At 52.9% G+C, this 12,625-nt stretch overlaps 1 protein-coding gene across 11 annotated transcripts in view; it reads left to right on the top strand.

Annotated features, from left to right (window-relative positions):
- Window positions 1–12,625, top strand: part of LOC147732987 (protein 4.1-like) — a 586,946-nt gene that overhangs the window by 476,216 nt on the left and 98,105 nt on the right. The window lies entirely within an intron of this gene.

Here is a 12,625-nt window from a genome sequence, read left to right as displayed (position 1 = left end):
ATAAAGTTCAAGTCTGACGCCTAGGGATAAATCTATGTTGAGAAATCTATGGGTAGATAGTCTCTACCAAATCAGGCGTTACCGAAGGTAAGTAACTTGTTGTTCACTGCCTGCCACCTCTTGTCCATCCTGTGAATTGGTCTTTTAACTGTAAACAAGGCATAAAGTTAGATTGCACGTTGTCATTTTTGCTGCTCTGCTGAGGGAGCTACACGTCTGAGTTTGGAAAAGTCCATGATTACATTGATGCCAGTGCACCAGGGTGGCATCTAAATGCGTGTATGTGTCGACACATTCATAGGTAGGTGGAGTCGCGTCAGAGGTAAATAGAGCTATTGCAGAGTAGTTTTGTGGATCCAGTCTTGCATCTGGAAAGATTGACAATGTGAGAAATCTGCAGTTAGGGTATCCTGCAGAAAAGAGAGTTACCAAAAGGTAAGTGACTTATTCAACAGTGCACTCCTTATCATTCCTTGGAGAACACTTGGTGTTGTGCTAAGTTGAAAAGTTGAAAGCAGTTCCATTTCTGGATTTCACTAAATATCGATAAGCTGAAAATAAAGGTCCTATTTTTATTCCCACCTATGTGCCTCATTTGCACATCTGCTTGAATGTCTTTTCCATGGGAAATGTGAGGAATGCATATAAAAGCAACTGAATAACACAAAAGCCCTATGATACTTTAACTCCTTCTGTAACATATACCACACTCCTGTATTTGGTAATTACAAAAAGGCACCTTGTTCTTTCAGTAATCTATAATGTGACTTTTCTCAGACTCTGAAACATATAGCAAGATAATTCTTTAAAAAAGAAAATAAGAATAAGGCATATCACAATCCCATTCTGGAAAGCTTGGCCTTAAATGATGAGTCACCGCTGCTTGTCATCATTACCTTCCTTTTGAGGCAATTACATTTTTAACTAATTACAAAAAGCACACAGACAACATATATTAGCCTGCAGCTACCTCCTGCAATCATTTGCCTTGAACAAGAGCTTTACTGATGTTGCCATATACTCAGGAACCTGACCTATTCTCGCCCATGTTCTCTTCTCAATTTTGTGTTATCCTCTCATTTGCCTGTGAACATGGTTAACCACCAACTAAAATGGAGTGAGGAGCTGCATACTTAATGTTTATTTGTTTTACCAATAACTGTCTGTAAGTGGCTCTGTATATACTGGACCAAAGTAAGGTACAGTGTGTATAGAGTCCACAGTCCCCAGAGGTTTGGAAGAGGCTAAAGTTAGATATAACCTTACTCTCTAAAGTGGTAGCTTGGTCGAGCAGTAAGGCAGTATCAGAGGACAGTGTAAAGCATTTTTTGTACACACTCAGTCAGCAAATGGTCTCACACACTCAAGAACTGAACTCTGGGCCAATTGTTTGTATAAAAATATATAGTTGTTTTGTTTTAGAACCAACAAGGTATCAAAATATACGTTCTCAAAATGAGATACTTTAGTTAAATATTTTTCAAATAGGCAATCGACTTTTTGATTACAATAGTTACAGTTGTTGCAATAGGCAACACAATTTCAAACACAATGCAATATTGAGCTCCATGGGAATGTTCTGTTAAATGCAATTAATTACTTTGTAGATTACTTTTCTAACCACAGGACTGGAACTTTTTGTCATGAAATCACCAATGTTATCCTATGAGAGGAAATTAACTTAGCAGGTTAGTAATGTTCTCATTACTTTTTCTTACTCCGTCTTGAATCCTGGATCCAGCACTGGTGTATCACCTGTAAACAATTGAAAGAATGAGTTTAAGTCATACAGGCGATTTTTAAGGAATATTTGTAGTTTTTGAAAATCGACACTTAGAAACTTTCCTGGTGAAAAGCTGACAATGGATTCCTATGGAAGGAAATTCAAGTTACTGGTAAGTACGGTTAAAATTACTTTTCAGGGTCAGTGCTGGGCTAAAAGATGCAGCACTGGGTCCTCTCCTGATAATAGGTGAGTAAATCGGAATTCATTGTTGCGCTGATTTTAGATGAATATTTTAAAGTTTCAAAACTCCACACTTTCCGAGTGAAATCAGTCAATGTTACCTATGAAAGAAAAGTGAGTTATCGGCTTTAGGGTAAGTACTCGACTGGTAGAGTTAAGGTTCTGGGCATAGACTAAGGGGTCTCCCTGGGTCAGGTAGGTACGGTTGGTACACCCTCAGCGGCACAGGGGCAGCCAGGTGCAGAGAGAGTTAGGCCCAATGATAGCCCATGGGCGGTTGATTGATGGCGGTGGTTGATGGCGGCTGGCAAGCAGGCCGCGCAGTGGTAGAGCTGGGCTTCTGGTCACTTGCTCAGGGCAAATGGGGAAGTAGGTTAGGACTAAGGTTGCACTGCCAGGGGTACTAGGAAGGCTGGGTGCAGGGTGCTTTTGAGACGTCGAGCGCTCAATGTTATTCAATGGAGAACTTGGAAGATGAACAAAGGCTGCAGGCTCGGGGACGGAGATTCTTCAGGAGCGACCAACACTTCGAGAGGTAAGTTAGGATCTTGGAGGATAGGTAGGCACCCTGGAGTTGGGCACAGAAGGCTGTGGGGCACCGGGTGCAGGGTTGTCTTTTGACTTCAGGAAATCTTACCCTCTGCTGGTCGCGGTCGGAGGGGTCCCTGGTTGTGAGGCTGAAGGCATCGTCTGGGTCGTCGAGGAGGGTCCTTGGGCACTGGATTTCAGGTCACAATCACCGGGGAGGACGTCCTCGGGGTCTTTGTCCACTCAGGCACAGGCCGGGCTCGGCGGGTGCAGAGTGTGCTGGAGTCGCGGTTCTTGGCTGGAACCAGGGGTGTTGCTGGTTTGAGCAGAACTACTGCTCATGGGATTCCCAGTCTTTAGATGAGCAAGGCAGGCAGGTCCTCCGGGGTTTTCTAGGTTGTTGTCCGCAGGAGACGCCGGGATTTAGCAGGAGCAGGTTCACGGATCAACAGGCCGGTAGGGCTGGGGCCAAGTCAGTTGTTGTAGTCCTTTTGTTAGCAGCTGCACGGCAGGTCGTCCTTCTTCTTGTTCTTCTTCTTGTTTCGAAATCGGGATCTGAGGAAGGAAGGTTCAGGGTGCCCCTGAATTCTAAAATCTAAAAGAAACAGGTTAGTATTGGATTCTTTACCTTAGAATATCCCCAGGCGTCAGATTGGATCCGGAAACTTTTGCGTAGCAGTACCCTTGCACGTCGGTAGGCGTCGTCTGCGGCTCTGCGTCCGTTGTCTGCGTCGTTGGCGCCTGGATGACGTCGACGGAGTACTTAGACGCCGCCCTCGTGCGCTGACATCAGTTCTTCTTTTTTCTGTGCCAGCAAGCGCCGATCCGGAAAAAGTGGTACCCGTAGTCATTTTTTTACTAACCTTTTTCGATAGTTTGTTATCACTTTTTGAAGTTGAACGACTCCGACGGTGCCGGTAAGGATGCCAGGGTTCAAACCCTACGTCGACTGCAACCAACTGATGTCGGTTACCGACCCTCATCTCCAGTGTCTACATTGCCTGGGGCCCGACCACGATGACAAGTCGTGCCCCGACTGCCGGGTCTTGACGTCGAAGGCTAGGCGGGAGCGGTCCCGCAAGCGCCTCTAGCTCTGGCAGTCGGCCCCGCGCCGTTCGAGGTCCCGGTCCAGAAGGAGGTCGAGGGACCGGTTGCGAGGCCGGAGTCATCACAGCTCTGGGAGTCGACACCACTCCTCGGGCTCCAAGTCCTCAGGTAAAAGGCACAAGAAGTCGAAGAGGCAACATCGCTCTTCTGACTCCCTCCACCCCCTCGACGCTCGCGCGACGCAGCCGGGGGTTCAGGCGACACGGCTCCGCCGGAGCCGCAGGTGTCGCGGCCTGCTCAATACCTGCCGGTCCCTGAGGAGAATGCGACGCTGGAGGAGGTCGATGGCTTCCTCACGGCCATGAGGTCGCTCACTCCTCCGTCGGGTTTCGCAGCGCCTTCAAGCAAAGCGGCCCTAAGTGGGAGCCCAAGCGGGCCGGGTGCTTCGGCCCGTTGCCGTCGGGTGCTTCGGCCCCGGCGCCGTCGGCGACTTCGGTCTCGACACCGCAGGGCCCCGCTGGATCCGGGTCGTCGCCGGTCGCCCTTACGACGTCGCCGGCGCAGGCCCCCAGGGTGTCGCCACCAGCGCCGTCCCAGGACGACGACGTGCCCTGTCCTCCTCTCTATCCGGAGCGGCACCGCTCGACGCCGCTCTCAATGCCGATGGGAGACTTTCACTTCCATTACCCGGCCCCATTATTTGACCCTGCGTATCAGGAGATGGGTGGCGAGGCGGATTGGGAGGGGTCTGAGGACCCTCTGGCGCGTGAGTGCCAGTCTTATCAGGTCTGGGCAGGTGAGCTAAGGGATGCCAGTGGTCTGGACACTTCGCCGGACACTGGTTTTGTCTCCCCTCCTACCGTGGCTACGGAGGAAGGGGCTGCCTATAGTATGGTGTTGAGACGGGCGGTGAAAGGCCTTGGCTCTTGAGCTCCCCGTCGCGGCCGTGACGACTAACCTCCTCACTGCGGTCCTTAAACCGCAAACAAGCTCTTCGGAGCCTCTGTTGCCGTTTAATGAGGCCTTGTCTGACGTTCTTCTGGGCACTTGGTCCAGGCCTGCTACAGATTCCCCTGTAGATAGGAACGTGGCCAGACACCACCGCCCGGCTCCGGGCGACACTTGCTTCCTGTCCCCCCCCCCCACCCCCGAGAGCCTGGTTATACAGGCCTCTAATTCCCAGACCGCATTCCTGACGGCTCCCCCCCGACCGGGAATCCAAGCGGTACGAACAGTATGGTAAGAAGATGTTCTCCCCACTGAGTTTGGGGTTGCAGTAAGTTAACACCGCGTGACTCTTGGGCCGTTATTCCCACTCTCTGTGGGACGCGGACGTGCTGCCACCAGTGGTGGCTCATCTATACGGGCGTTTGGGCACCGCCGCTCTGATTTCTCACCGTACGAGAAGGCAGAAACATAAATGGTAAAAACTACCATTTATGTTTCTGCCTTCTCGCACAGCGAGAAAGCTGAAGTTCCTGGTTGGGGGTGGGCGGTGTTTTCTCGAGGGCAGGGGGGAGTGGCTTGCCCACTCTTGTTAATACTGACTGTTTGAGCAGCCTGAGGCCGCCCAAACAGTCAGTAGGAAGAACAGTGGGCAAGCCCTCTCCCCCCCCACTCCCTCGAGAAACACCACCCACTCTCCCTGTTCTCTCTGTATGCTGCAGCATACAGAGAGAAAATGATGCGTGTGGGGCAGCGGCTTGCCCAATCACAACGCTGTCATTGCAGCATTGTGATTGGTGGAGGGGATGGAGGCTGCCTGCAGCCTTCCTGGTGACGAGCTGCAGAATTCAAAGAAAAAGGACGGCGGAAGTCGGGAGTCTCGGGAAAAGCAGGACGGTAAGTTAAATTATTTTATATATATTTTTCCCTTAAACCCTTCCCGCCTCCCCCCATACCCTCCGCGGCGACCCTTATTCAGCCCCCCGCGCAATGCCAGCCGCGATCCATGAATGTATGTGCTGTTGTCCTGACTGAGCAATTCACAATGAAGCAAATGCGCTGGTATATCTGTTGTGAGCGGCTGCACGGTATTGATAATCATAATTGTAGCTTTTTAAGAATTTCTTCGAAAGCATTGATTTCCTCCAGCTTTATTCTCAGGTTGATATTCAAATTCAGTATGATTCTGGTTACATGTGAATCCCATTTTCCTGGCAGAAACGATCAGTTGTCCAGGCTTTTGATTATTTTTACAGTTTACTCAATCCGTGAATACCTTCTGGTTTACCGTGTTTCTTACTTTAGTTTTATACGTAAAAATTTGCAAATTGCTTAACCACGTTTGTGATATAAAAGAAAGAAGGGCACTGAAAAAAGCTGTGGTGGCTCGTAATGTCCGCCCCACTACTCGTCGGCATTACGAGCCGCCTCTGGCTGCTGCAATGTCCGGAGGAGGCCCAGACTACACTCGCCCAAGCCCTTGCTGAGGGTCGAGATGCGGCACGGTATTCCATCCGATGTGGGCTGGATACAACGGACTCGCTCGGCAGAGCGATGGCAACGACAGTGGCGATTCGTCGCCACGCCTGGCTGAGGTCCGCCAACTTTTCGGCGGATGTCCAAAACACCATTATGGACATGCCGTTTGATGGCCGTCGCCTCTTTGGCGACAAGGCAGACAGTGCGCTTGAGCGCTTTAAGGACTTCAGGGCTACGGCCAAGTCCTTGGGCCTGTCTGCCCCACACCAGCAACCTGCTGCCTTTCGCTCCTTTTGTGGCCAAGGAAGGGGCGCCCCCACACGTCCTGCCAGCCATGGGCCGCAGACTAACATCCAACGCGGTAGCGGACGTGGTAACTGCTGTGGCTTTGCCCGGGGACAACGACGAGGCCTGTCCACATCCACCCCGCAGCTTCCGCCTCAAAGCCCTCCTAGTCTGAGCTTTCAGGCCCACGTGACGCCAGTGGGGGGCAGGGTTCGCCATCACCTCCTTCACTGGTGCACCATCACTTCGCACAGCTGGGTGCTGCAAATCGTCCGAAGGGGCTACTCCCTCCCCTTCGAGGCGACCCCTCCAGCCATGCCACTTGAATCTTCTGGGAGAGGAAGTTAAGGCCCTCTTGGCCAAGGGGGCAATCAAGCGCGTTCCTGGGCCACGAGCACTTTCAGTTTACCGTGCTCCCCTTTGGCCTTACCAGCACCCCACGGGTGTTCACGAAAGTGATGGCGGTGGTCGCAGCTCATCTGCACAGGTTAGGGGTTTCAGTCTTCCCCTACCTCGACGACTGGTTGTTGAAGGCGGGCTTGCCCCAGACAGTCGTCAGCCACCTCGAGCCTACGGCCGACCTCCTGCTCCTGCTGGGGTTCTCCATCAATGTGCCGAAGTCGCACCTGTGTCCCTCTCAGAAGCTCCTCTTCACTGGATCGGTTCTAGACTCTGCGCAGTTTCGGGTTTATCCTCCCGAACAGCGAGTTCGGGATATTCAGGCTCTGATTCTGATCTTTCAGCTTTTATCCTGAATCTCGGTCAGGTTGACGCTGCGGCTTCTGGGGCTGATGGCCTCCTGCATCCTTCTGGTGCATCACGCCAGGTGGCGGATGCGGGCTCTGCAGTGGGACCTGAAATTTCAGTGGGCCCAGCATCAGGCAACTTGTCCGACCATGTCTTGATCTCGGAGGGCACTGCAAGACAGTTGCAGTGGTGGCTCAGGCACCACGATTGGGTCAGCGGCAGATCCCTCTCCCTACCCCAACCGGAGCACGTAGTTGTGACGGACGCGTCCCTCCAGGGCTGGGGGGGGGGGGGGGGCACATGGGAGAGGCGGAGTCCCGGCTCCACATCAACCTTCTGGATCTGCGGGCGATCCGGCTTGCACTGAAGGCATTCCACCCCTCTGTCCGGGGGAGTGTAGTGCGACAAACAGGGTGGGTGGGGCCGTGGACCCTATGCCAGGACGCTCTGCACCTCTGGCAGTGGCTGGAAGATCAGGGCATGACCCAGGGGGTTCAACACCTGGCAGGTTCCCTGAATGCCAAGGCAGACGAACTCAGCTGTCGGTGCATGATGGATCACGAATGGCGTCTGAACTCTGACGTGGCACAAGGCCTCTTTCAGCAGTGGGGAGAGCCTTGGTTAGATCTATTTGCCACAGAAGAGAATGCGCAATGTCATCAGTTCTGCTCGTTGGAATTTACAAGGCGGCACTCTCTCGGAGACGCTTTTCATCGCGAGTGGAGCTGCGGTCTGTTGTACGCCTTTCGCCTATACCACTTCTGCCCAGAGTGCTGAAGAAGATCAGGCGCGACCGGGCCCAAGTCATCCTTGTGGCTCCGGACTGGGCACGAAGATGTCGATCCCCTGATTCGTCTGCCTCTTCGGGAGGACCTTCTGTCGCAGCAACAGGGGACGGTCCTCCACCCGAACCTGTCCAGTCTCCACTTACATGCGTGGAGATTGAGCGGCGGCAGTTGAGGCCATTTGACTTGCCTCCTGAAGTCTGTGATGTAATTCTGGCAGCCAGGCATCCCTCCACAAAATCGGTATACGCCTGCAGGTGGAACACATTTGTGGCATGGTGCACAGCAAAGGCTGTAAATCCCCTTTCTGCCCCTCTTTCAGAGGTTCTCCTCTTTCTTCTTTCTCTTGCCCAGCAGGGTTCTGCTCTGGGCACTCTGAAGGGCTACCTCTCTGCCATTTCCGCCTTCTTAAGGCTCCCTGATCAGCCCTCTTTGTTCAAATCCCCAGTTGTAAATAGGTTTTTGAAGGGCATCACTCATATGTTTCCTCCTGTTCCTTTCGTGATGCCTCAGTGGGACTTGAACCTTGTTCTGACTTATATGATGTGCGCTCCTTTCGAGCCACTTCATAACTGTCCTCTTCGTCTCCTTACTCTCAAGACTGCATTCCTGGTTGCCATCACCTCTGCCAGGAGAGTGAGTGAGCTCCAGGCTCTTTCCTCTAAACCTCCTTTCTTTCTGACCATCCGAACAAAGTTGTGTTGCGGACGCGACCCTCTTTCCTGCCCAAGGTAGTCACAGCCTTCCACATCGGGCAGTCCATCACCTTGCTCACCTTCTTTCCGCCTCCGCATCCCTCGAAAGAGTAAGAGAGGCTCCACCGTCTGGACCCAAAACGCCAGTTCCGGGTGGATGACCAACTTTTTGTTGGGTACGTGGGCGCTAAAAAAGGTCGGGCGGTGCACAAACGAACCATCCCTCGTTGGGTCGTCTTGTGCATCAAGGCTTGCTATTCTTTAGCTAAAAAGGAACCTCCTGTTGGGCTGAGGGCCCATTCCACTCAGGCCATGGTGGCTACTACTGCCCTGGGTCGGGGTGTCCCCTTGCAGGTCATCTGTCAGGCAGCTACGTGGGCCTCGCTGCACACGTTCGCAAGACACTACTGCCTGGACAGCCAAGTCTGGAGAGATGGCTTCTTTGGCCGTTCCGTTCTCCAGGACTTTCTGGTGTGATCATTGGTTCGCAGACTCACCACCGGGGTTGGTATTGCTGGGGTATCTATTCTAAGGTAAGGAATCTAATACTAACCTGCTTCTTTCAGATGCACAAGTTACTTACCTTCGGTACCGATATATCTGTAAGAAACAGTAGTTAGTATTAGATTCCTTACCGCCCCACCCATCCTCCCCGTTCTGCGAACCAATATCTAGGGTTATGGTCATCCCCTTTCAGGGCCCTAGTTTCCTGGCACCAGTGTTGATTTTTATCATGGCTCTGCGTTTCTGGCGCGGAAAAGCTGTGTATAAGAACTGACATCAGCTCGCGAGGGCGGTGTCTAAGTACTCCGGCGATGTCATCACGGCACCAACGACGCTGACGACAGAAGCGCAGACGACGCCTACCGACGCGCAAGGGTACTGCTACGCAAAAGTTTTCGGATCCAGTCTGACGCCTGGGGATTTTCTATGGTAAGGAATCTAATACTAACTACTGTTTCTTACAGATATATTGTTACCGAAGGTAAGTAACTTGTGCTTTAGAGGTGTTACAGGTAGGGTAAGGGCAGGGACCAATAGGTCCCTGTCCTGGGGTGAGTACACCCCCTATCCTGCTCCTCTCCTGTGAGAGGGGGGCAGGAGCCTATCTCTGATTGGGCAGGGCTCCCCATCCTCACCTCGACTCCCCCACCTGAGGGGTGGGATTGGCAGAGGCTGGCACACCCCCTTCCCTCACTTAGGGTTTTCCGCCTGTCTTCCCACCAGAGTGGGGGTCAGAACCGGTGGGGGCCAGTTGCTGAGTACAGCAAGTGGTCTGAAGAAGCTCACAAAGGTGGCATGCCTTTGAAGCTTCCCCTGCCCATCCTGGGGGAGGAGACCTAGCACCTCGCCCAGGATGTGTATTGGTGCAGGCCCAGGACAGTGGAGGGCTCTCTACCCAGGGGTCCAGCAACATGTCTGCTGAGTGGCAGCCTAGGCAGCCTCTCAGACCAGACGCGGATTGTAGGTTAGGTTTCAGGGGGCATCTCTAAGATGCCCTCTGTAGTGCATTTTACATTAAATCCCACACTGTCATCAGTGTGGGTTTAATGTGTGGAGAAGTTTGATATCAAACTTCCCAGTCTTAAGTGTAGCCATCATGGTGCTGTGGAGTTTGTAATGACAACCTCCCAGCACCATATACTCTTAATGGCATCACTGCAGTTACAGTGCCCAGGAAAGGCCCTGGGTGCTGTAGAGGCACAGGGCTCATGCACATGTGCCCTCACCGCTGGCATAGTGCACCCATCTAGAGGGGTGACTGATGTATGCCAGGGCAGTGTGTTTTGTGCCATGTCGACTCTTTGTTTAGTTCTGCACCCGGACACTCAGCCTGCAACGGTAGTGTGTGAGTGTCAGGGTACAGGGACGCTATGGGTGGCACAATAAGCACTGCAGCCCTTAGGTGTACTCTCTGGTCACAATGCCCTGGGTACCCAGCGTACCATTTACCAGGGGCTGACATGTGGCCAGAGATGCCAATTGGGTTTTAGTTCACCACAGTTTTAGAGAAGGAACACAGGCCCTGGGCACCTGATTGGCAGGAGCCCAAGGAACACTCAGTCAAAGCACATCAGCAATTCAGCAAAAAGTGGGGGCATACCATGCAAGAAAAATGCACTTTCTCACACTGCCCCACAAATTAAAAAGATGCCAAGTGTTGCATTCCCTCACAACGCGGGGTTCAATGACTTTAATAGCACATGCAGTGCTTTAACTCCATGAATAACACATGCAGTGTTTTCTTCGTTAATATGTTAATGCTTCCTACTGTATTTTACCCAGATTACTTTTGTTACCATAGAATACAGTGTGGTACCTCAAAAAAAGACCTACTTTATAATCTGGATTTTTGGTTTCTCCTTTACCCAAAACCTGCAATGTAAATGTTGGTTAATCTAATTGGGGTCCATTCCACATCCACTTCACTGTATATTTTAAGTGAAAAACATACTAATGTTCTTTCTTAAATAAGAGCTTTGTATTCATTTATTATTGTTTTTATTTAAGAAGTGCATACTCCAACTGTTATGGCATCAACTAACATCATTTTAAATTCCCAGTGTCAACATTGACTTTACAGTGATCCCAAAACTGAAGGTTGCTAATAATATACATAATGTTATGTGGTCTTTCCTGATGGGCGCGGCTAAGCGCCGTACTTGGCGGCCGCGCTGTAGCAGAGTTCCCGGCCAGGACTCGTATTATCCTGATTTTACTGCTGAAGCTGGGCACTACCTTGCCCCATACCTATCACCATCAGCCTGTGAGCCTACTGGGATCGATCGCCGGCAACAGCGATGCCGCAAAACTCTGAGGCGGCCCAGATATCCGGCATGAACGCTATCGGCACTCCTGGGACCTGTGATACAGCAGGGGGAGGCCCGCCGGGGGACGGCGTCCATAGGCCGCTCACCATCGCTCCCTGCTGTGGACGCACCCAAGGTCGGCGCGGACCTGGAGTGCATCTGGAACCGAGCTGGTGATACGAGCGACGTGGACCGGCCTTTGGAGTCGAGGGGTCCAGGCCCATGCAACGAGGCCTCCTGGGTTGCGCAGTTAACACTGAGTGGGTGTCCCTCTTGACGACTGCGATCTACGTGTGAAGCCTCGCTGACGCATATTTCTGGACTGCTACCTGCCCGGGAGTGCTGTGTCCCGGAGCCGGGCCGGCTGGAACCGAGCTGGTGATACGAGCGGCGTGGACCGGCCTTTGGAGTCGAGGGGTCCAGGCCCATGCAACGAGGCCTCCTGGGTTGCGCAGTTAACACTGAGTGGGGGTCCCTCTTGACGACTGCGATCTACGTGCGAAGCCTCGCTGACGCATATTTCTGGACTGCTACCTGCCCGGGAGTGTTGTGTCCCGGAGCCGGGCCGGCGGTGGGCCTGGTGTGATGCCACTGCTCCACTGCACTATCTGCGCCCCTTGGCCCAGCGCGGTAGCGAAGGTACTCGCCCTATGATCGGCGCTGGGACTTCTGCATCTGCGAGGTTGGTGCCCCTTTCTTTGTTGTGCTGGTTGTCCCATCGTCCTCAAAGCTGCAGGGGACCCCGTCGGACGAGTGTGGGCCGCAGAGAGATGAGCGGACCCTGCGGCCTGGCGGAGACTTGCATGCATATGTATCGGGGATGCCATTTGGGCGTTGTCTACCACCTTGAAGGAGGCCTGGGCCCTGCGCTTGTCTCTGGAGGGAGCTGCACTGAGGACTTCCCATAGCATTGCTGGCTGGGAATGGGCAGCATGCGTACTGCCTGTACCCCTAACACCTGTCTTTACTCCTAACCGCTGCGCCTCTCTTGCCCCAGTTATCTGGTTTGCGGCCTGCAGTGGGGTACTCCTGTCCCGCGAACCGTTGCGCTACCTACGTAAGGCGTACCATCTCTGCCACATGTCGTGTTTCTCACGCACGGGCAGCCCTCTTGCCTGGCGTTGCCCGGAACCCACTCCGCACTGGACACAGCGGCTGCTGTAGACACCTAGGTGCCTTCTTGCTTACTCGACTCAAAATCACACACGCTACAATGGGGCGCCCGAGCTGGAAACAGCCTGATGGGCCGCCCACTGATGATCCACCTCAGGGGGATGCTGACCTTGTCGCACCCTATTTCCCCGCCCCCACCCCCACCCCTCCTCCAGGAAACGACCT

This window comes from Lissotriton vulgaris, chromosome 2_1 (genome assembly GCF_964263255.1).
Source record: "Lissotriton vulgaris chromosome 2_1, aLisVul1.2, whole genome shotgun sequence".
NCBI lineage: Eukaryota > Metazoa > Chordata > Amphibia > Caudata > Salamandridae > Lissotriton > Lissotriton vulgaris.
This window is presented reverse-complemented; position numbering and strand designations above follow the sequence as displayed.